This window comes from Ictidomys tridecemlineatus, chromosome 5, assembly GCF_052094955.1.
Source record: "Ictidomys tridecemlineatus isolate mIctTri1 chromosome 5, mIctTri1.hap1, whole genome shotgun sequence".
Lineage (NCBI taxonomy): Eukaryota > Metazoa > Chordata > Mammalia > Rodentia > Sciuridae > Ictidomys > Ictidomys tridecemlineatus.
This window is the reverse complement of record NC_135481.1, coordinates 35,373,755-35,396,327: the sequence shown is the minus strand read 5'-3', so window position 1 is coordinate 35,396,327 and position 22,573 is coordinate 35,373,755. Positions and strand designations below refer to the sequence as shown.

Here is a 22,573-nt window from a genome sequence, read left to right as displayed (position 1 = left end):
CAGCTGGGTCTCAATGTTTTTTTTTTTGGGTTTTTTTTTTTTGTTTGTTTGTTTTTTTTACCATAATTAAGTACACTTTCACTGTACTTAATGATGGATAATCCCTGACTGTGAGTGGTTCAGTTTACCAATTTTTGATTTTATAATGGTATGAAAACAATAGGCATACCCATAGAAACTGTACTTCAAATTCTGAATCGTGATCTTTTCTTTCCCTAGTGATATACAGTCTGATATGCTGGGGTGTGCTGAGCAGTGGCAGCAAGCCACAACTCCCTATCACCCACTGAATCCACAGAGGAAACAACTGACCTTGACAGGATACTGCAGATACGCTATGATGCTTGGGAGGTTAGATGTATTACATGCATTTTTTACTTACAGCACTTTCAACTTTGTCAGAATGTAACCCCATCACAAATTAAAGAGGGTCTGTACTTGCTGTGATTTACTGGGCACTTTCAATGTGCAGACAAGGATTTCTGTTATGGGTTGGGATCTAGAAAGTCCTTCAAAGGATCATGTATTGAAGGTTTGCTCCCCAATCAATAAATGCTCAGAGAACATTGGGAAGTGATTGGATCATGGGGGCTCTAACTTCATCCGGGGACTGATCCATTGATAATTGAATGGACTACAAGGAGGTGGTGGAAACTGTAGGAAGTGGGGCATGGTCAGAGCAAGTAGGTTACCAACATGCCCTGTGAAGTTATTTCGTGTCCCCTGCTCCCCCGCTCTACTGCTTTCCAGTTACCATGAGCTGAACAATTTTCCATCAGCCACTGACTAACATAACTTCCCAAATGTTATATTTATTCATCTATGAGGTATTCTTGTTTAGATGAAGAAACTGCCTTCAGAGTTGAAAAAAGTTGTTAAAGCCAAAAATCCGCTAAGTGGCTGATAGAGCCAAAATACAAAAAACCTGTGCCCTTAACTTCTATGCCACTTATACTCCCACAAATTGTCTTGAGGAATATCTGTTGCATGGTGTGTGTGTGTGTGTGTGTGTGTGTGTGTGTGTGTGTGTATGTAGTCCAGCTACTCCCAATATTAGATCCTCTCCTGTAAGCTTCATGCTGTGTCACATGCTACTGTTTATCTTTGAGTTTTTCTTACAGGAGCTATTTATCAAATAATTCTCTTTCTTAGGATAATACTGTACTTTGGTAAACTGAACTTATGTAGGTTATAACTGAATGCTAAAGATAGAGAACAGAACATAGTGTGGGGGCTCTGAGCAAACTCAGGAATGGCCTGGATGTTCTATTGAAAACTCTATGAAGTAAGAAAAGATATTTAAGTATGGGTAGTCAAATCACTGCACTGCAATCAAATAAGGGAAGAAGAAGAATGTTCCAGAAGGGTCTGTTCCATTGGGATAGTTCTTTGGAAATACACTACATATTCACCCCACTTGAGTTCAACCATAAGACTTTTAGCAGGAGCTAAAATAGCTTCATCCACCCTGCTGAAGAAGCTGTGCCCCAAGTCTCTCCCTAAGTTGGCACACTTCCTTTTCTTAATCCAACACCCTGGTACTGGTAGTGCTGGCCAGGGAAGGTGAGTCAGATCTAGACAGAGCTTAAGAGTGAGGAAGGTGAATTGTACAATTCCAGAAACCATATGGAAATTAGTGAATCTCTATTATTATGTTTCATACAATCAGTGCCACAAAGATGGCTCTACCCACAAACAATTCCTGGATTTGCAGGAAATATTATTTGGTCACCACAGTGGTGGGAGGACCACTGTCCCTAGATTTTGTCTCCCATTCATTCTTAAAGCCCAAACTAGAATTTTTCAGCCACCTTTTCCAATATGACTTACTATTTTTCATTTCTGCTCTACATCTTTAAAAAAATGCTATAAAATAAGAAACAGATTGACCAATCTGTTTAATTGACAACAATTTAAAAAAATTACAATATATTCAGTGTTTGACAAAGTTCTTGGCTCTTAGATGAATAAATAAATTTTTCTTAATATTTCTCAAGTGAATGAATAAATTTAGGATTTAGAATATTTAAATTTCATCATAGGATGGAACACACAGCTGCTAAAAAGAATGTTTACAAAGATGTTTTTAAAAAACCTAGGAAAATTCTTATGGTATTAAGATAAAAAGAATAGCATGGGAAATTGTATATACAGTAGTCTCTCAAAAATGTCAAATACACATGCAAATAAAATCCTGGGAAGAAATTCACCAAAATTTCAATAACAGTGTTTATCTTTGGATAGAGATGTAATGGGTATAATCTTTACATTCTTTTTTTAAAAAAAATTATGCAACTTGTATACTTTTCTGTATGATAATTATTACATTTATAATCAGAAGGAAAAAAATAACTAAATGCTAACTTTTTTGAAAGCAAAGGGTCTTGTGTCTGTTTAGAAAGAACTTTTGTTGTCACAGTTATTTTCCCTTGCAACTCTGCCCCCAAGAAAACTGTAGACACCGCTCTGGGAGAAAACCTCCCACAGACACCTGGCTCCTCTTATGTTCACACTGATCTGGTAGGAAAGGGAGATTAGCGTGGGAAGGCACTTCTGTCTGTCTCTCAGTTGTACACTTTGCAGGGTCTGCTTAGATCTGTGCTTGCTATTTCCCTCTTGTCTATCTCACTTGTAGCTGATGAGGAATTTTTCAAAATTTCTCAACAAAAGGCACTTCTCTTGTTGGGTCATGGGAAACGGAGAATCAACATTTGCAAGTGTTCAACACCACTCTTTAATAGTCCTACTTGTCTTGGGCAACATTCCAACAGAAAGTATTTATCCCCTACATCTGTGATCACTTAAATTTTTACCACAGTAATGTTCTATCTGTTAAAGAAAGTCTCGATCAAATCGAATTACTCAAAATTGATAAATTTGTAAAGATGCCTCTACCCACAAACAATTCCTGGATTTGTAGGAAATATTATTTGGACACCATAGTGGTGGAAGGACAACTGTCCCTATATTTTGTCCCTCATTTCATTCTTAAAGCCCAAACTACTCCTCTAGAATTTTTCAGCCACCTTTTCCAGATTAGGACCAGAATAGGAGAAAATTTTAAACTTTTGCTTGGGAGCCCTAAATTCTCTTTACTACCATGTTATTCAAAAAACAAATAACCAAGACTGCATATGGCAAAGCCTGGGCCAGATATACCATAAAATGGAAATGGTATAGTCTGAGAAGTGTGAGGTTTTTTGTTTTTATTTTGTTTGTTTGTTTGTTTTTAAGGAAGGCCTGATTTAGAAATCACAGACTATGATAGCCAACAGACTGCCTTTTCTATAAAGCTATGTTGTTCATGTGTCAGCAATTAACTCACCTCAGGGGACAGATTTCATGCATACCAACATTCCCATAAGAGTGTGTCTGCAACATGAAACACTATACTTTTCTGGCTCATCTTGGTAGCAACCAAATTTCTGACTTGGCAGCCAATGTATTGCTGGAAAAATACAATAATTACCAAAGTTTCATACGCAACCAATTAAGATAAATATTTATGGCACTGATTCCTCACTGACTCTGGTTAAATCAAATAGTACTATTTCTTTCTTTCTTTTTCTTTCTTCCTTTTTTTTTCTTTTTTTTTGGGGGGGGTATCAGGATTGAACTCAGGGACACTTATTTTTTTTGGGGGGGGGGTATCAGGATTGAACTCAGGGACACTTAACTACGGAGACACATCCCCAGCCCTATTTTGTATTTTTTTTAGAGATAGGGTCTCACTGAGTTGCTTAGCACCTCGCTTTTTGCTGAGGCTGGCTTTGAACCTGCAATCCTCCTGTCTCAGCCTCCCAAGCCACTGGGATTACAGGCCTGTGCCACTGCATCCAGCCTATTTCATGTATTTCTAGTTTCTTCTGTTCAATGCTTCTCTAACCTCTACAGGAGGAGTGAAGTGATATTTTCTTGTGCACCAGTGCACCTCGTTAATAGCTCTTTTATAGCACTTATCACATAGCTGAACAGGCTGTTTATGGATATGTCTCTTTCATCAAGCTGAGACCTCTGAAGAGCAAGGGCTATCACTACTGTGCCTACAACAAAGATTGCTGCTTTATATGTGTTTGTGGAACTAATTACCTCATCAAATTTTTATTTTGTCCTTAGAATAGACATCATGCTTTAAAACAATATTTAAAACATTTGAGAAAGGCATATTTTTATAATTTTAGAACTGGAACAGACTTGGTTTTGTAGCTGGAATAACCATGGCCCAGGAAGGCAAAATGGCCCATTCAAATTCATCAAACAGTAATGAGATTCTAAGAGCAGTTCTCTTTTCAAGAGTTATGTGGACTTCGGAAAACTGGACTTTGATTTTACACTCTGGTAATTTAAATCTGAAAACCTTCAACTTCCAGACTTAGCAAAATGGTATTAAATGTGGACGTCTTAAAGTAGGCATTTTGCACAAATCTGCCTTCTAAACTTGTGAAAGACATGATGATGATTGATGATAATGATGAAGATACCTATCTGTACTTTAATATTAAAATTATCTTCTATTGAAGTGTTTGGATTTACAGTTATGTTACAAAGATAGTACAGAGAGTTCTTGTATACTTGTCAACCTGTTTCAGTTTCCTTTAATGTTATCATCCTACATGACCATGGTAAATTGGTCAAAGCTAAGGAAACAGCATTTTAAATTTTATTATTAACTAAACTCTAAACTTGTAATTTTACTAGTTCTGCCACCAATGTACCTTTTCTGTTCTGGACTCCAATCTGGGATTCCATATTACCTTTGGTTATAATGTCTTCCTCTCATCTCCTCTGCTCTGTGACAATCTCTTTGTCTTTGTTTTTCAAGACCTTGACAGTTTTAAGGAATACTAGTTATGTATTTTGCACTGTCCTTCAAACTGGGTTTGTTTTATGTTATTCTCATAATTAGGCTGCCATTGTAGGTTTGGGGAAAGAATATTGCAGAAATAAAGCTCCTAGTTCACCACATCATACCAGGAGTGTATAATATCCTTGCATGACTAATGAAAGTAACCCTGATTATTTGGTTAAGGTATTGCTTCCCAGATTTCTTGACTGTAAAGTTAGTGTTTTTTCCTTTTCATACTCTTTGTTGGAAGTGAGTCATTAAGACCAACTTGAAGGAGGAAAGGGTGGTATTTTTTTGTGAGGGAGACTCATCCCTTCTCCCCAATTTATTAATGGAAATTTTAGTTTAATAAATAATAGCAATGTTTGAGTTTGTGGAAAGTCACACTAAAATGATTATTGCACAAAACAGCAACTTTTGGCAGATATAAAGCCTAAAATGTGGGAATATGAGTTTAAGTTAAAAATCTCTCTAGGGCATGCCATCATGGCACAGATATTTCATATCATTAAGCTTTCACGGTATCAGAAACTTATTTCTTTAACTACTAAACTGTTTTAAAAATATGTAAACTGGTCACAGTGGTAAACATCTGTAATTCCAGTGACTTGGGAGGCAGATTCAGGAGGATTGCAAGTTTGAGGCCACTCTCAGTAACTTAGCAAGACTTTGTCTCAAAATAAAAAAATAAAAATGACTGGAGATATGGCTCAGTGGTAAAATGCCTCTGGGTTTAATCCTCAGTACCAAAAAAATAAAAATATATGTAATCTTCTCTAATTTTTATGGCTGCCTTTCTTAGATTAATCAAATGCTTTTACTTTCTTGAACAGAGTATCTTGAACACAACTTAACCTTCTTAGAAAAAAATTACCATTTTATTAAATTCACAGTAGTGATGATGGTTGAATTTGATGATTTCTAAGCTTTCTTCCAATTCTAGTTTCTGTACTTAATAACTATCAAACAAAATCAACCAAGTGATTTCCCCATGTAATCCAAAACTTCTTGTTTTTAACTTGAGGTATTTACACGGGGTGGGATGCAGCAGTCTGCCCTACTTAGACTATGGAGGAGGTGCTCACACAAAGATATCTAGGATGGCACACAAAATCATATCTGAATAGGTGGGAGCTTGTTGAGAGGCAGATTCTGATCTAGGCCCAAGAGTTGCATTTCTAATAGCTCTTCAGGCAATGTCATGCTGCAGATTGCAATTACCAAGGGGACCCAACATACCAAACATTATAGGGTCTGGCTGCTAACAGGTCCAGTGAGTTCCTGAGTAGTACAGAGCTTTTTTCTTAGGCATCAAAGTGTTTTGAATAGACACAAATCATTTGGTAATGAACTTAGGAAAAACAAAAAATATCTAGATGACACAAATAAAAAAAATATTACTCTAAAAGAAACCAATAAAAGGAAGGGGAATTGTTTTCCTTAAGAGAACTACCATTTAAGGCAAAAATTTCCTTGATTCCATGGTTCTTCTGATGCTAAAATACTTTGATGGTAAAATACTTTCTCGACCATCCTAAAAAGATAATAAGCTACTTTTAATCATCACTTTGGTGGAGAGAAGGCCCACTTTTAGAAGTTGAAGCTTCTTATCTTACAATAACATAGGACAGCATCAATGAGATTGCTTCTGTTACTATTTCACATAAATAGAGGGTGGGCTTGTCAGTCCTTCAGGATCTAAGTCACAGCAGCCAAACCCTTAGAGCTGTTTTTAAATTAAGCTAGCATGATGTATGTAATCTATATATTTAAATATAAAATGAAGTATATGATTCCGGAAAGAATGGTAGTGTCTTTATTAGGGAAGCTAATACAAGGTTTTGCAGCTGGAAGGAGTCTCACATCACTGTATGCATGACAGCAATCTGTCTGTGGTAGTTCCAGGAGGAGAGGCCATGCTGAGGGAAGTGTATCATGCATGCCAACCCAAATGCCTGAATTCTAGACACTGCTTGGCCATTAACTACTTGAACAACCTGGGACAAGTCATTTAACCTCTCCAGGCCTAGCTGCACAAATTAGTTCATTCCCACGGTTTCTTTCAAGTCCTAGTTTTTTCACCATTCCATTCTGATACTTTAGAAAAGCATTTTGGAGACATTTCAAGACCTCTTTTTATAATGCGATTATTAAAGCTGATTTTGCCAACTTTGTGCCTTACTCTTCAGCAAGTAGCAACTTGAATGTTATCTTATACCAAATAACTGGCAGGAAATAAACAGCTGAGTTTTTTGACCTAATTTCTTGAATAGATATGTTTCTGGTCTCAAGATAGCTAATTGCTTAGTTAATATTGTGCAGCATTGCTAAATTATTATTTTCTTCAGATAATTGCTACAAAATAAAGTTTTGTAATAAGAATTGTATCCATTGGTAAATTTGCTATTTCTCATAACTGATTCACATATATTACATTTTATGTTGGAGTTGGTTTTATAAAAATATGACTCTGGCTTCATTAATTAAACTGTGAAAGGTGAAGAGGAAAACTGCTGACTGCTGTGAGAAAGGTTTTAGCAAAGCAAATGTGTACGTAAGCCCATGGCAAGCATTGCCACACAGAGTAACAGTCTAGCAGGGTAGCAAAGAGTGAGGGCTCTGGAGCTAAACTTCATAGATGCCTGACCCTAAAATTTACTAGGTGTATGACCTTGTATAAGTTATCTAAGCCCTCTGTCCCTCAGCTTCTTCAATGTCATAGGAATGACAATAGTATGTAACTCATAGAATTATTTTGTTTTCTTTGGTACTTGGGATTGAACCCAGGGTTGCTTTACCACTGAGCTACATGCCCAGCCCTCTCTTTTTTTTTTTTTTTTTTCTAGAGAGGGTCTTGCTAAGTTACTTAGGGCCTTGCTAAATTGCTGAGACTGGCCATGAACTTGCAGTCCTCCTCCCTCGGCCTCCTAAATTGCTGGGATTACAGGCATGTTCCACCAAATGAATTGTTACATGTAAAATATTTAAATCATTCACTACATGTTAGTCATCATTGCTATTATTCTTATTAGGAACTGAAATGGGGAGAAGAGGAACTGAGCAGGACAGGAAGTTACATTAAGAAAAAGAAGATGCAGAGCAACTTCAGAAATGGGAATGAAAGCATTTTCCACATCTGGTTCTTACACTGAGCATTCTCTATGCATGATGACAATACTCTTGTGTGAAACTCTTCATTGCATGTATGTGTACATGCTTGTGTATAATGTTTCAAAATGATTTCATATGTATCATCTAATTTGTTATAAGCAACCTAGAAATGTAAAGTCTCTTATTAGACCTAGCAAATACTTTTGACTCTTACAATGTGGGTTTAAATCAAGTTCATACCCCAAGGGTGCCATAGGCCAGCACAGAAGAGCACCACAGCCATTCATTTCTCTATGGACTCTGAGATGTGATTGCTAGACTCTTTAACATGCTACAGAAAAGTAATGAGGGGCCCATTTTTGTTTCCCAAGCTGACCTCACCATACAGTTCCTGAAAGCACGATAGTTGACTACCTCGGTATCCTCACATCTACCATATTTGCTTCAAGCTCCTTGGTAGGAAGAATGTTTCACATCCTGACCTGGCCTTTACCATGTAATAGATCCACTTCAAGGCATTTTCTCTATTTAGTCCTAAGAGATACTTGTCTTCTTGTTTTTTATTTCTTCTTTGTTTTGCTAAAATAGCAGGACAATATCCTTTAGATTGGTGACACAGAAATATTTCAAATACCATATAAAACAGCTACATGGTGATGACATATACATAATCTCTAGCCAAGTAGGAAATATGTCTGAGAGATTATTGGCTTACTATTATTAATTAAAATAATTTACACTATTAAATATGTGCCTGAAAATGTAGCAAGTGCATTATGTGAATATAATTATCATAATATTGTAGTCCTCTCCACATATAGCATATGGTAGAAGCTCAACAAATATTTGTTGGATAAATGAAACTACAACGTAGGTATTAGGTTTATCCTCAATTTTATAAATGATTAAGATTACATATAGAGATTTTTAGCTTTGCATAAGGTCACATAACAATTAATCAATGGACCTAGTTTGTAAATCCAAATTCAGTTATAGTATAGCATAGTGTAGTGGTTCAGAGTGGGAACTTTGGGCTCAGCCATACTGCTTGGTTTTGAATCTTAGCTCACTTAATAGCTGTGTGAACTTGAGAAAGTTACTTAACCTTTTTGTGACTCAGTTCTCTCATCTATATAGTTCTAACCTCCCAAGGTTACTGAGAGGATTAAATGAAATCACACATATAAAGCACTTAGCACTGTCCCTGGCACCTATATATGTAACTACTATTGTTTGATAGCATCTTACATTAAGTGCCAATAGAATTTCTGCTTTTAAAAATAAATTTTTATAAATTATCTCATAATATCCTTACAAGGTAGGTGATAATTACAATTAATATAAAGTATGTCACTTAATTATCATAATAACCCATTATTGCAGATTATAGGAGTCAGGCTCAGAAAAGTTAAATTAATTGTTTAAGACCACACAGCAACCCTGTAGCAATGCTAACGCCTGTTGGGAAAAGATAGAACAGGACATGAAAGATGAACTAATATGACTCTTTAAATCGGGAGGGATTCAAGTCATGACTGATAGGAAAACAACTAACTCAATAAAGGCAGAAGGAAGCCAAGCACTAAAAGGGGTGTAGGTTATATGCTGAGGAAAACCAGTGGAAGAATAAATGAATTCCATCTGGAGGTGATATGTTTGCCAAGACTCCAATACAAAGCAGATCAGACACCAATTCATGGTTCTCGAACATACTGAGTTTACTTGAAATCAGAAAAGCTTGAAGGCCTGGGAGTAGCAACATAAAAAAAAGTGGGACAAAAAATTTATTTTAAATGCCTGGGCATTCATGGCCACTCCTACACATTTTTGGGTGTGGGAGAGGAACACTGACCTTCATTACACGGACAAATGGAACATTCAGTACCAAGTATAATATGAACAATGTGATTATTCTAAAGAAAAGTTTCCTATCTGCTCAGTTTGAGAGGATCCAGAACATAAATCTTGCTCCCTTCCTTTTTAGTTTTGCTACTTTGGCAACCATGGATAGGTTTCTTCTGGAGGTAGCTCTCCCATTTTAAGGCCAAAAGTTCTTCTCTCCCTCCTTCCCCCTTTCCATATCCTCCTCTCTCCTCTCTCAGGACTGTTCCAGTGAGATTTTGTTAATCAGTGAAATATAATGGTACATCAAAGAATTATTTCTCTCTCCTTTGCTTGATTCTGGTGCCTAAGAAAGTAGATATTAAAGATTTCATCCCATTTTTGAGTGGGGTGTAGCAAAGCACTCAGGGAAACTCTGATAAAGTAGATATCTGGGCATTACTATAAAATATCAGTCTCTTTCCTTTCTCTAGGTTGACCTTGACTCTAGCTTAGCCTACAAGATCAGACCTTATATAATATTAGGCCAACTACTTGACAAACCTGGGTTCAAAAGCTCTAGGGGTCATTATGATTGACTAAAATTCTCGACTCTAATTTACCTAGGTATAATATCCAAACCATATTGTCTTGAGATTTTTCAAGTTCATCCTCCTAATTCAAATAAAATCTAAGCAAATCTCTAGTAATTGAGGAGGGAACAGCCAGATTTAATTATTAAATACCAAGCATTTTGTTCAATGTTGGGGTGGGAAACAAAAATTATAAATCATTAGGAAAAAGGGGTTACATTCTCAAATCATGTAAGCTCTCATTGGAGAGAGAATACAAAGCCAATTTAAATAATTGCCTAATAATGTAAACAGAATGTAATTAGATGCATAAATGTTTGGATGGTACTACAAGATCTCAGATTAAATTAAGAGAAATTTAAACCAAAGATCTAAAGGAAATCTATCTGGAAGAAGTTAGATTTATGTTGAGGCTTTGTAAATGAATGGACTAGAGTAAAGGGTTTTTTTGTTTGTTGGTTGGTTGGTTGTTGTTTTTAGAGTGAATGCCATTAACTCTGTCCTCTCAGCCATTTTACATTTTAGAGCTCTGGATGTCATTTCCTCCCATTTCCCAGTGCATTGCCAGGCACACAGAATGAACAAAATGAAATGGCACTGAGGACTTTCCATGACCAATCCAGCCTCTGAATGAATACTTATTCATTCACTCAACAGATTTTTATTTTACACCTAACTGTTTTAGGCTCTGTGGCAAGTACGGGATATTCAAACAAGAGCAAGACCCATTTTCTGTCCTTAAGGAGTTTAGATAGACAAGGATACAACAACTATAATACAGTATGGTAATTGCTGAGAGGTATGCATAGAGAATTGAAGAAATGTAGAGCACAAACTCTCATCTTGGAGGAGGGAATGGGATCAAAGACAGTTATTAAATTTTTTTGGGGGGGGATGTATATGTTGTTTATACATGGGGAAACTCCCTATATCATAAAAAATTAAAGAACTAGATTTTCGTGAATAAAAATCAATATCCAAGACAAAAATAATTGAGTAAACAAGCCTTAAAAGAAGATAATAAGAAACTTTTTTTTGTAAAAGCTTAAAACATAGATGATACTAATGTATACAGTTATGCATGTCTACTTGGTTTATATCTAACACATTTGTGTATAATTTAAAAATATATCAAACATTTATGCATAGTATATATGTCATAGTACATGGAGTAATACTATGCAACATATATCACATGAAATTTGCACATACTCAAACACACATAAAAGTCTAAAGCATAAAAATATACATGGAAATAGGCAACCCTGATTATGGGGTAGTCATTAATTCTAGAGAGAAAGGGAAGAAAAAGAGAGATGAAGCTTTGGATATACCTGATATGGTTTATTTCTTTTCAAAGGAAAACAGTAAGATCTGAAAAAAAATACCCAAATGTTAATATCTGCTTAATTTTAGTACTAGGCTTCAAGTAGAATTTATACTACTATCTGTAAATCAAAATGTTTCATATTCACGAAGAACTAAATAAAATTAATTTAAAAATCACAAAGATATGTTCTTTAAATATAAAATCTATTTCTATTGACCTTCTGAAGGATAAAAAAAGTATAAGTGATTGTTATCGGATAACTTGGGTTAGTGGGGTTAGTATATTTGAATGTTGCTGCTACAAATGATAAATTAATGATTTTAAATTAATGTATAAAATGTAATTTTGAACATACAATATTTGCCAATGAGTTTAGTGAGTTTCTTGGAATAGAAAACTCAAAGTCATTACTTTATGTTAACAATGGTGTCATTATACTAATCTTAACATATTGATATTATATTAATAAAAAGAGCAAAAAGAGCCCATAATCATATTTTAAAATCAAAAGACATATATTTCTTCTAATATTTTTACACAGTAATATTTTCATAAGGGGCTTATAGCCAACTATTTTTTAAAATTTTTGATTTGTTATATATGACAACAGAATGCATTACAATTCATATCACACATATAGAACACAATTTTTCATATCTCTGGTTGTACACAAAGTAGAGTCACATCCTTCATGTCTTCATACATGTACTTAGGGTAATGATGACCATCGCATATCACGTCTTTCCTACCTCTATGCCCCCTCTGTTCCCTTCCCTCCCTTTTTCTCCTTTGCCCTATCTAGAGTTCATATAATCCTTCCATCTATCTCCCCCCCAACCCCCCCAGCATACTATGACTCAGCATCCTCAAATCAGAGAAATCATTCGACATTTGCTTTTTGGGGGGGATTGGTTTACTTCACTTAGCATTATATTCTCCAGCTCTGTCCATTTACCTGCAAATGCCATGGTTTTATTCTCTTTTAATGCTGAATAATATTCCATTGTGTGTATATTCCACATTTTCTTTATCCATTGATCTACTTAAGGGCATCTAGGTTGGTTCCACAGTTTAGCTATTGTGAATTGTATTGCTCTAAACATTGATGTAGCTATGTCTCTGTAGTATGCTGTTTTCAAATCTTTTGGGTATAGATTGAGAAGTGGGATAGCTGAGTTAAATGGTGATTCCATTCCCAGTTTTCCAAGGATTCTCCATACTGCTTTCCATATTGGCTGCACCAATTTGCAGACCCACCAGCAATGTATCTGTGTGCCTTTTCCCACACATCCTTGCGAAACTTATTGTTTGTATTCTCAATAACTGCCATTTTAACTGGAGTGAGATGAATTCTTAGCATTTCTCTAATTGCTAGAGATGCTGAACATTTTTTCATATATTTGTTGATTGATTGTGTATCTTCTTCTGAGAAGTGTTCAGTTCCTTGGCCCATTTATTGATTGTTTTTTTATTATTCTTTTTTATTAATTTTTTAAAAAATAAATGACAGCAGAATGTATTATAATTTTATTACATATATACAGCACAATTTTTCATATCTCTGGTTGTATATAAAGTATGTTGACTTTATGTTGACAATCTGTGTCTTCATACATGTACTTTGGATAATGATGGCTATCACATTCCACCATCCTTGCTAACCCCCTGCATCCTCCCTTTCCCTCCCACCCTTGTTTTTTTGGTGTTAAGATTTTTGAGTTCTTTATATATTCTAGAGATTAGTGCTCTATCTGATGTGTGGTAAGAATTTGTTCCCAATAGTTGGCTCTCTATTCACTTCACTGATTGTTTCTTTTGCTGAGAAACAGCTTTTTAGTTTGAATCCATCCCATTTATTGATTCTTAATATTAATTCTTGAACTATAGGAGTCTTACTAAAGGAAGTTGGGGCCTAATCTGACATGATGGAGATTTGGGCCTAGTTTTTCTTCTAATAGACGCAGTGTCTCTGGTTTAATTCCTAGGTCCTTGATCTACTTTGTGTCGAGTTTTGTGCATGGTGAGAGAAAGGGGTTTAATTTCATTTTGTTGTACATGGATTTCCAATTTTCCCAGCAACATTTGTTGAAGAGGCTATCTTTTCTCTTTTTGGTACGTTTTTGGTGCCTTTGTCAAATATAAGATAACTGTAATTATGTGGGTTAGTATCTATGTCCTCTATTTTGTACCATTGATCTACAAGTCTATTATGGTGCCAATACCATGCTGTTTTTGTTACTATTGCTCTGTAGTAGTTTAAGGTCTGGTCTAATGATGCCACCTGCTTCACTCTTCTTGCTAAGGAGTGCTTTAGCTATGCTGGGTCTCTTATTTTTCCAGATGAATTTCATGACTGCTTTTTCTATGAGGAATGTCATTGGGATTTTGATTGGAATTGCACTAAATCTGTATGGTACAGTCATTTTGACAATATTAATTTTGCCTATCCAAGAACTAGAAAAATCTTTTCATCTTCTAAGGTCTTTTTTAATTTCTTTCTTTAGCATTCTGTAGTTTTCATGATAGAGGTCTTTCACCTCTTTCGTTGATTCCCAAGTTTTTAATTTTTTTGATGCTATTGTAAATGGAGTAGTTTTCCTTGTTTCCCTTTCAGGGGATAGGATTTGTCACTGATATACAGAAATGCCTTTGATTTATGGGTGTCGATTTTGTATCCTGCTACTTTGGTGAATTCATTTACTAGTTCTAGAAGTTTTCTGGTGGAATTTTTTGGGTCTTCTAGGTATAGAATCATGTTATCGGCAAATAGTGCTGATTTGAATTTTTCTTTACCTATCCATATACCTTTAATTTCTTTCATCTAATTGCTCTGGCTAGTATTTTAATAACTATGTTAAATAAAAGTGGTGAAAGAGGGCATTCCTGTCTTATTCCAGTTTTTAGAGGGAATGCTTTCAGTTTTTCTCCATTTAGAACGATGCTGGCCTGGGGCTTAGCATAGATAACCTTTATGATGTTGAGATATAGTCCTGTTATGCCTAGTTTTTCTAGTGTTTTGAACATTAAAGGGGTGCTGTATTTTGTTGAATGCTTTTTCTGCATCTATTAAAATGAACATATGGTTCTTATCTGTAAGTCTATTGATGTGATCGATTACATTTTTTGATTTCTGTGTGTTGAACCAATCTTGGAACAAATCCCACTTGATCATAATGTACTTTTTGATACAATGTTTTTGATTCAATTTGCCAGAATTTTTATTGAGAATTTTTGCATCTATGTTTATGAGAGATATTGGTCTTAAGTTTTCTTTTTTTGATGTGTCTTTGCCTGGTTTTGGAATCAGGGTGATATTGGCCTCATAGAATGAGTTTGGAAGTGCTTCCTCTTTCTAGTTTCTGAAATAAATTGAAGAGTATTGTTATTAGTTCTTCTTTAAAGGTCTTGTAGGACTTGGCTGTGTATCCATCTGGTCCTGGGCTTTTCTTGGTTGATAGGCTTCTGATGGCGTTTTCTATTTCATCGCTTGAAATTGATGTTTAAATTGTGTATATCATCCTGATTCAATTTGGGCAAATCATATGACTCTAGAAATTTGTCAATGACTTTGATATTTTCTATTTTATTGGAATACAGATTTTCAAAATAATTTCTAATTATCTTCGGTATTTCTGTAGTGTCTGTTATGATATTTCCTTTTTCATCATGTATGTTAGTGATTTGAGTTTTCTCTCTCCTTCTCTTCATTAGCATGGCTAAGGGTTTGTCAATTTTATTTGTTTTTTCAAAGAACCAACTTTTTGTTTTGTCAAATTTTTCAATTGTTTATTTCATTTCAATTTCATTGATTTCAGCTCTGATTTTAATTATTTCCTGCTTTTGCTTTTGGTGTTGATTTGTTCTTCTTTTTCTAGGGCTTTGAGATGTAATGTTAAGTCATTTATTTGTTGAGTTTTTCTTCTTTTAAGGAATGAACTCCATAAAATGAACTTTCCTCTTAGAACTGCCTTCATAATGTCCCAGAGATTTCAATATGTTGTGTTCTCATTCATCTCTAAAAATTTTTTTCTCTCTCCTCCCTGATGTCTTCCACAACCCATTGTTCATTCAGTAGCATATTATTTAGTCTCCAGGTGGTGGAGTAGCTTTTATTTCTTATTTTATCATTGATTTCTAATTTCATTCCTTTATGATCTGATAGAATGCAGAATAATACCTCTACTTTTTTTATATTTGCTAAGATTTGCTTTGTGGCATAATATATGGTCTATTTTAGAGAAGGATCCATGTGCTACTCACCCCCGCCCCCACCTGGGAACCCAAGCCTAACCCACTTCCATCTTGGGACACTGTAGACGTCACCATAACCTTCCCCACACAGTAGCTCCTACCTTTTTGACAACAAACAGGGCCTATAAGCAGTTGCATTTCAAAGCAGGCATCCCAAAGGCAGTGTAAGGCCCACCCTTTTGGCCTCTTCTCTGTAAGACATTACATCCATCTTGGGGCACCTCCATTATTATCTCATGTTACTTTGGCTATTGCTGCCACCACCTTTAGTTGCAGTAGCATACTATGAGGGACACCAGCAGGGTCTGGAAGCCCAATATCAAGGTGAGGTACAGACAATCTGTACGGGTACTACAAGAATATTGGGAAGAAACTGTAATGTGTCAGATCCACTGCAAGAAAGGAAGACACAGAGACAACATGAAAAAACCAGGGAGGAAAGTGCCCCAAACAAACCATACTACAATAACAGAACCCATGGACAGTAAAGTTGATGAAAAATTGATCACTCCAACAAAGAGATAAGAGAGCAAATACAGTTAGCAAAATATTACTTTAAGAAAGAGAGACTCTGGGAAAAAAACAGTCAGAAATCCTTGAAATGAAGGATAAACCAAATAAAAGACTCAATAGAAAGCATAACCAACAGACTAGGTCACTTGGAAGAAAGAACATCAGATAGTAAAGACAAGGTATACAATCTGGAAAATAAACTTGACCACACAGTGAAGATAGTAAGAAACAAGTATTTAGTAAACATCAACTCTGCTCCAGTATACCACTAGATTTGTGTTAAGTATGCCATATAATATATACATATAATATATATGTATTCATATATAATATACAAAACATTAAATATATTTAAAGTTAGTTTCTATTCTTAAACAGCTAACTATGTCCCCAGGGTAATGATATATCTATCTCTATATAACAAAATTTAAAAAATATTATTAGAAAATAAATGCCAAAAGTATGGTAAAGAAAAAAACTGGCATCTTTGTATTTCTTTCTGTTCTTGTTGGTGGTTTGTTTTGAGATGGTCTTGTTATGTTGCCCAGGTTGGCCTCAAACTCCTGGGCTCAAGCAATCCTCCTGTCTCAGCCTCCTGAGTAGCTGGGACTACACATTCATGCCACCATGCTCAGTTTTTTTTTTTTTTAATTTCTTAAGCACAGAATGCATATTCCAATTTCAGGGAATTAGCCAAGGCTTTTCCCACTCACTCCTACACTTTCCTCCTTTAGTTCCTCTGCCTGACTCCAATTTATCTATCAAGACACAGCTGGAATGTCACTGCCTCAGTGAGGCTTTCCTTCCTTCCTTGCTGTGAAATAATAAGAAGTATACAGATTGATTTCTGCCTCCAGTCCCTGACACAGAGCTTCTAAGTCACTTGAGATTCCTTGAGTAATAGGAGTCTTTTGTTCTAATGAGGTGACTCTTGCTGAGCTCTTGGTTGGGGGCTAATCACCAGAAAGGCTAACCATGATTGTAAACTTGGAGCTTTCAGCTACTACCCCATCTCCAGAGGGGAGGGCTATAAATGGAGTTAATAATCAGTCATGCGTATGTGATGAAGCCTCCATAATCTTCCCTGAACTTGGAGAGGGGTGTGGAGAGCTTTTAGGTTGGTGAATACGTCCACATGCTCAGAAGTTGGTGTACCACAACTTCGTGAAACAAAATTTCCTGTGCTCTGGACCATTCTAAACCTCGCCCTTTGTATTTTTTCATTTGGTTGTTCATCTGTGTTCTTTACTATGTTCTTTATTAATAATCTGGTAAATGTAAATAAAGCGTTTCCCCAAGATCATGTGCTGTCCTAGAAAATTAATAGAACCAGGGAAGAGGGTAGTGGTATATCCAATTTACAGTTGGTGGGTGAGAAGCACAGGTTACAATCTGGGATTGTGATTGGCATCTGAAGTTGGGGGTAGTTTTGAGGGACTGAACCAGTTAACCTGTTGGATCTAATGCTGTTTGCATGTGGACATTGTCAGAACCAAACTGAATTGGAGTACACCCAGCTGTTTACTGGTGAATTACTTGGTGTGTGAGAAAAACTCCCAGACATCTGGGATTAGAAGTGTTACACTGAGTGACTCAATGGCCTATGAAATTAGAAAAAACACATCAATCCATCCCCCATTCTTAATATCTGTCTAAATTAACACTTTTCTGTTTATTTCTTTCAGAGAAATATTCATCACCTTTTAATTATCCAGTTTATTCACTTGTTACTGATTTAATGCTTCCACAGTAGACTAAGCTTTATAAAGACAAGAACATGTTTTTGTTTTGTTTTGTTTTTTGACCAGCATATATTCAGTCTCCGGTACAGAATCTAGTATGAAGTAAATGTTCAATTAACATTTGTTTAATAAATACACAAATATCATTAGTTGAAAAGTGTGAACCAATATCATTGAGAAAAAAACTATCTTAAAAGTAACTTTTAGGGCTGAGGATGTGGCTCAGTGGTAAAGCACTTGCTTAGTATGCATGAGGCCCTGGGTTTGATCCCTAACATTGAAAAAAAAAAAAGATGAATCAAGTAATTTCCTGAAAACCTGAAAAAAAAAAAAAAACAAAAACACTTTCAGAATGAATTCTGTCACCTAGAGCCTGCAAATCTTTTGTAGTACTGCAAATATTTTCATTCCCTACTTTCACAACTCCGTATTTTCTTAATCTAGCCTAGATATATGAGAAAGAATAAAGACAGAAATTCTAAAGGAGAATTTTAATCATGTCATATGTTGGGGTGGTGTTCATTACATATCTTAAGATAAGGACATGTCAAAAGATGTTGTATCTTATTAAAGAAAAGGTAATCCCAGTTAGGAGGCTGAGGCAAGAGGATCACAAGTTTGAGGTTAGCGTTGGCAATTTAACAAAATCCTGTCTCAAACTAAAAGATTTAAAAAGGCTGGGGATATAGCTCAGTGGTAGAGCGTCACTGGGTTTAATCCCCAGTTTTAGGGGGAAAAAAAGATCATCTGTTTGGCACATGAGGCCACTTGACAAATCAGCATGAACATGTTGAGATTAAAACATTTGCAAATCATGCTTTTTCCAGTGTGGTTAAATGGATCTCTATATTCATCTATTATAATTTATAATCATTGCTAATGTTCAAATATATTAGGGTTAAATATAACAAGAAAATGGAAAAACAGAAAAATTAGTATCCATTCTTCTACAGATGACTCATGCTGATGGCTTAGCTATTTTCTTTAGCTTTTTCATAATTATGGTATGTTTCATGTAGTGAAATATATTTAACATATTATTATTGATGCTAAAGGTACAAAATTCATGTATAATCATTATCCTAAAAATAAACAAGTTCCAATTACTTCTTCTGAATTCTAGGTATATTAATTGAGATTTTTATCAATTAAATTAATTATTACACTAAGTTTAACTTTTGTGTGTGGTTTTTAAAAATAGTTACTATTTTTTGGTATAGGAGCTCAAACCCAAGAGTGCTTTGGCACTGAGCTACATCTCCAGCCCTTTTTATTTTTTATGTTATTTTATTTTTTAAAGAGAGAGAGAGAGAGAGAGAGAGAGAGAGAGAGAGAGAGAGAGAGAGAGAGAGAGAGAGAGAGAGAGAGAGAGAGAGAGAGAAAGAGAGAATTTTTTAATATTTATTTTTTAGTTTTTTGGTGGACACAACATCTTTATTTTTATGTGGTGCTGAGGATCAAACCCAGTGCCCCGAACATGCCAGGCAAGCATGCTACCGCTTGAGCCACATTCCCAGCCCTCCAGCCCTTTTTAAAAACATTTTTTAAATTGTTGATGGACCTTTATTTTATTTATATATTTTATTTATTTATATGTGTTGCTGAGAATAGAACCAAGTGTCTCACACATATGAAGCAAGTACTCTACCACTGAGCCACAACCCCAGCCCCCCCAGCCCCAGCCCTTTTTATTTTGTATTTTGAGGCAAGGTCGCACTAAGTGCCCAGGCTGGTCTCAAACTTGTGATTCTCCTATTTTGGCTTCCCCAGTCACTGAAATTAACAGATAATCCCACCATGGACTGACAAATTGTAACTTTGAATGTAGCAATGGAAATCAAGAGAAACTATTTCTTACATGTATCACTTTAGAAAAATCTCAGGAAATATTTTGTATAATAAACCTGTTTGAAACAATTTAAACCTAGAAATGCTTCTAGGCTATAGCAAGATAAATTCAATTTGTCTAGATTTTGATCCACCACTAAATTTTGGATCTGAGGAGAGTCTTGTTTTTAAATTTAATACAGAAATTAAGTTTTAACTTGGAAACTGGGATTTCCATGGGCTGAGACATGTAGAAATTGTGTAAGAATAAGTCAGTTACTGCTGTAATTCTAATGTTTGTACCCACCACACATATCTAATGTTGAAATTCTCACTCTCAAGATGATGGTATTAGTAGGTGGGCCTTTGGGAAGTGTTTAGGCCATGAGAGTAGAGCTCTCCTGAATGAGATTAGCCCTCTAAAAAAGAAAGCTGGAGAACTAGCTACTCCTTTCTTCCATGTGAAGATACAGCAACTAGGTGCTGTCTATAAACAGACAGTAGATGCTTACCAGACACCAAATCTGTCAGTATACTGAACTTTGACTTCCTAATCTCCAGAACCATAAGGAATAAATTGCTGTTGTTTATAACCTACCGAGCTTATGGTATTTTGTTATAGCAGCCAGGACAGACTAAGACACTATATAGAGACAATAGGATGTTTTTTACATCTGAGAATTCTGAGCAAAACCTAGTGGAATTCACAGTTAAGAACATTTTTCAATCTCTAGACAATCCGGCAGACTTCAGGTTTAAATGGTTCTGGACTCCCTCTAGTGGCTCAACATTTTTGTGCATTAATTGATGCTCTTCTAGTCATAGAATTGCCAAATTTGGGATGATCTTGAAAACAAATAAGCAAAAGAACCACTCAACTCCTATTAGAATGCTTTTCCCAAAGAAGATTAAATAATTTAATGGTATTATAAATATGAAATCACAGATGGTTGAAATAATAGTGTTGGAAAAAGGTCTGACCCAAAGGAACAGAAAGTTAAAAGTCCAGGAACAGGATCCCTTGTTGATTTTGTTTGAGACTTAAGGTGAGGACTCACCTTTTCAGGGAGGGTGAAGTGAACATTTCCTGGCTATATGGGTCCTACAAGGGCAGAGGATTCTAGTTTGACCTGTATGAAAACCAACCCATCAGATTAACACAAACAACATGCAGTTTTCTTCACATCATATTCCTAATTTCAGAAAACGCTAAGGTTGAGTTAACTTTATTTGCCTTCTTATGTTTGCTCCCCTAAATTGGCTTCAGTCATGTCCCTTAACTGTATCTTCCATATGCCCATACTCAAAATACAAGTAGAGAAATATCTTAAGTTCATTCCACTGATCTTTCATTTCCTGGTTCTTCTATATTATAGATATTCCTAAATATGCTGACTCTTTTACATGACAGCCCTTTACATACTTAAGACAGTTATCATGTCCTTATTAAGTCTTCATTCTCTTTCCTAGATCTTCACAGTTACTTGGAACTGGAATTAAAGAATCTTCTTTGAGGTACAGGCATCATGATGAATAACTTAATAGGCATTTTACTCACATCTTTAGGGGTCAGGAAAATGATTTTTTTTGAGAATATGCAAGACAATTATTGAAAAGCTTGAAAGCAGCTGGGATACTGTGGCACACACCTGTAATCCCAGTAACTTGGGAGGCTGAGGCAGAAGGATTATAGCTAGTTCCAGGTTAGCCTCAGTTTAGCAAGACCCTATTCCAAAATAAAAAAAATAAAAAGGATTGGGGTCAGTGGCAGAAGAGCATCCCTGGGTTCAATCCCCAGTGTATGTTGGTGGGGAATGGGTGGGGAGAGCCGAGTCTGAAGGCCAAAGAGGACAGAGGCTAATGAAATTAAAGGAATGTAAGAATTACCCGTTTCTGGACCTCCTCCTGCTATTTGTGCTATTTTTTGGGTGCATTTTAAGTTGTTCTAGCACTGGAGTTGGGGAAGTAAAAAAGAGATAAGTTACAGTAGAGTCTAGAAGTCTTTCATACTGTTTGCTATTAAGTTTAGATAGAATGAGACCAGGAATTAGCATTGGTCCCAGATCCAAGAATACTTTCCATTGATTTGATAATATTCAATCTGGGATTATTTGCAATAGAAACTATATAACTGCATCCCAGCCATTTAGGCATTCTGTTTGCAATCAGTTTTGTTATTTCACAAATTTGGGTTTCAGTGAAGGTGAGAAAAATAGAGGTAGGAAGATGTGAGCAGGATTAAAAACAAGGCATATTACCGGGCATGGTGGCACACTCCTGTAATCCCAGAGGTTTGGGAGATCAAGGCAGGAAGATAACAAGTTCAAAGCCAGCCTCATCAATTTAGCAAGGCCCTAAGCAACTTAATAAGACCGTTTCTCAAAATACAAAATAGAAAGGGGTGGGGATGTGGCTTAGTGGTTAAAGCACCCCTGGATTGAATCCCTGGTTGAAAAAAAAAAGGCATAGCTTCTTGCCTTTAAATATGTCATCCCTTTTAATGAAAATTAAAAGGGATAGGAAATGAATTTCAGCTAAA

At 35.7% G+C, this 22,573-nt stretch overlaps 1 long non-coding RNA gene across 1 annotated transcript; it reads left to right on the top strand.

Moving 5' to 3' along the window:
- The first annotated feature begins 23 nt into the window (after positions 1 to 23).
- On the top strand, positions 24 to 8,119 carry LOC144377521 (uncharacterized). Its single transcript, XR_013438523.1, has 2 exons — positions 24 to 351; positions 7,879 to 8,119. It is a non-coding gene; the product is annotated as an uncharacterized LOC144377521 (long non-coding RNA).
- Positions 8,120 to 22,573: the final 14,454 nt, after the last annotated feature.